Source organism: Pteropus vampyrus, unplaced genomic scaffold, assembly GCF_000151845.1.
Source record: "Pteropus vampyrus isolate Shadow unplaced genomic scaffold, Pvam_2.0 Scaffold83, whole genome shotgun sequence".
Lineage (NCBI taxonomy): Eukaryota > Metazoa > Chordata > Mammalia > Chiroptera > Pteropodidae > Pteropus > Pteropus vampyrus.
In genome coordinates, this window is record NW_011888864.1 from 4,816,066 (window position 1) to 4,819,190 (window position 3,125).

At 33.8% G+C, this 3,125-nt stretch overlaps 1 protein-coding gene and 1 long non-coding RNA gene across 2 annotated transcripts in view; one reads left to right on the forward strand and one right to left on the reverse strand.

The window, feature by feature from the left end:
* The window catches only part of ITGBL1 (integrin subunit beta like 1), a 189,021-nt gene that overhangs the window by 42,480 nt on the left and 143,416 nt on the right, over nucleotides 1-3,125 (reverse strand). The window lies entirely within an intron of this gene.
* Nucleotides 2,907-3,125, forward strand: part of LOC111741906 — a 22,384-nt gene continuing 22,165 nt past the window's right edge. The window contains exon 1 of the long non-coding RNA XR_002781118.1: nucleotides 2,907-3,107. This is a non-coding gene — a long non-coding RNA (uncharacterized LOC111741906). The remainder of the gene's footprint in view (nucleotides 3,108-3,125) is intronic.

Here is a 3,125-nt window from a genome sequence, read left to right on the forward strand (position 1 = left end):
GAAGTAGAGTTATATTATCATATAAATAATATATAGTAATCATAAATCAATACGGGATCAATGTAAATAAAAAGAAAATACATATGTGCAAGTCAGGAAATTCCCTATTAACTCAGCTCCAGGGACAATCACTGTTAACGCTGCAATTTCATTCTAGTCTTTTTTATACACTTATTTTTACATATGTGAGTAAATGACACAATATAACTGTATCTAAAGTTATAAGTGTATTAAGAGAACTTTAAAAAGGATTCATTTTAATTAAAATCATTCTTCCAGTATCTTCCAGTATTTTCATGACCTAAACTGTGATTGAACTTAATCCCAAAGTATGGTGTTATTTTTTAAAAGGAGCAGAGTATATGGTACCAGCCCAAACCTCTGCTACACACATTTGAATTTCTCCTGCTGGTAAAATTTCAAGTGTAGATTAATTTACTTAAAGCTTAACTAATTGGCCATTCACTCCTAGTGTAGAGAGAATGCTGATTTAGTTACTTAAATCTGTAAGTAAGCTATCTCCAAGAAAAAAAAATTTATCTTTCTACACTATTCTTTTAAAATTGCCCATGAACTCAAAAATGAGCTTCTTTGTCTTGTGTGCTACCCAAGAATAAGAAGAGAATTAAGGATCATAGGAACTCTTTACTTTGCTCCCTTCATTCAGGATTATTCTAATGTAGATTATTAATAGAGAATAATTTGTTCTCTGCTTTATTATCTGTCTAAACAATCATTAATATTCAACCATGTGGACAGCATTCTAGGTATTGTGCAGAATACAAAGGGAGAGTGTCTAAAATCTAAATCTAAATCAAACAGATGAGTCTATGAAGGTTGATGGCCCCAAGAAAGAGAGAGGTACCCTTCAATATGAATTCCAATTTACACAGAGAGAAAACTGACTTCAAAATATTTTGTAACTGTAAAGAAAACTACTACTATGGTTTGGGCAGATTTAGCTAATGCGAAGTCATATATAATAAAACAAATCAAAATAAAAGAAAGGAACCCAAAGTAGCATGCATAATGGGTCTAAGAATGTATCATAAGACGCTTTAAAATTTTTTTTTTTTAATTTTATGAGTGATGGGCAGATGAGGAGGAAGGTAGAATTACACCTTTGGTGTATGTGTTAGGCTTTGTATATCGACTTGCTGTATGGTTAGATTAGACCTTTTACCCAGGGTCAATATATCATCAGATCAACAGACAGGGGGCATGTTTGATAAAGGCTTAAAAGAATGAATTAAATGAAATGTTAATAATAAATACTATTTTACTAAACAAAAAAGCTATGAATTTTTATACAATTTGAATTAAAAATTGAAGATATACAGGGTTAAAAGTAATTTAGAAAGCTCACTAATTTAATACAATAAATATGGCAACTACATTTACATTTACATTTAAAACACAATGAACCCTATAAAAGCTTCATTATGTTTAAGGTCAAGTCTACACACTTTCTTTTCTGCATCTAGGCTGGTTTTCCATCAGAAGCCATACTGGGAACATAATCTAATTGACTTAATCAACACTATTTGAACAAAAGAGGAGACTGAATATATATCTAAGATGTATTTTATGCACACACAAAAAAGTAAATAAGGAATATGTGAAGTAGATTATGCAGACTTGGAACTGCAACAAAAATATTAAACTACTCTCAAAAAACATGTTCAATAAAAGTAAGAGTTACTTATTTACAAATGAAAAGAAAATCTTGCCAACAATTACAAACAAATAAGAAAATGAGTGCATTTCAAAAACTAGGGTGTTAAGTAGATGACCTTTAATTTACATCACATTCTCTGGATATGAAGGCTTGCAACTGCTTATGTTAAGGGCATTGACAATGATCACTTCTGGCAACTAATGGGAATAGGAACGGCCACTGTAACTAGAACTGCCACCAAACCAGTCAGCTCATTTACTATCATGTGGCACATCAGTGGGAAGTTGTGACCATCTGATTTAACAAATACATTTTAGAGATAATAGTAGATGTTTTAAACATAGGTAAAGAGATAAGATCTAGTGATTAGCTTCATAGAAAGAGGAATGGAAAAGTGAGTTTACAGATATAGGAATATTAGTTAAGAAACAGTAAAAAGAGGAACTTAAAATGCAATTGTCAACACTTCTTTTCTTACACAACAGGTTGCTCTCGATTCCATTTCTCTGGTTTCCCCAAGTTATTTATGCTTTAATTACACTTGTAGGAATAGGAAGAGAACTACAACAGAGGTTTTCATTTTCTGAGGATAAATTATTAGTGCATTAATTTGACTAAATTTATCTTGTCTACCACCTCCTTTTCCGCTACATTTAAATATGCATGTCTAACAACTGCTTTTTGCAATATGTCCATTCCTCCCACATAAGAAAATAGATAAGATTAACCAAACACCTATTCTAGGCCATCAATCAAAGTGGTAATTTTGGTGTATCCATTTCCTTCTCTTGCACTCTATGTGTTTCTGAGGCAACACTTCCTAAATCCTCTCCTACTTTTCTCCATATAGAAGTCGATGTGTTTAAACAATTGTAACAAAGAACTTGCAAGGGAGTTGACGTTCACTGAGACCTTCACTGTCCTTAGATAATGAATTTGGATTTTCCACATATCAGTTCTGAGGCTGAAAACTACCTGCTGTAGTTGTGTGACTATGAATTTCAACCAGTTTCCTGGCACTAAATTGAATACTCCCTGTCCATTATTTGATTTCTTCCCCACCATGACCCTATGGAAGAAGGTCCTGATTTTGTATCCATTTTGGAGATGAAGCATATGGACTTACGGAGTTTAGGTAGTTTACTCAAAGTCACGCAGTCAGTAAATGATGGAGCTGTTAGGTAGCTAGTCAGACATGAGTGACAGGGGGAACAAAGGAATACGGCCCGGACTAGAGATCTCCCACAGTACACCCCAATGGTAGTAGAATTCTAGGTATACACATGCACACGAGGCAGAGTTATATAGCAGCCAGGTGTCAACCAAAATGACCTCAATTGCCAATCACCTAGGAACGCCTTTGGAATCACCTATCACGGCCCAAATATAAAGCAAACATTACAGCTTCTGGGTCCTTTTGCCCTTCTGGGTTTTCTCTCTCTCTCTC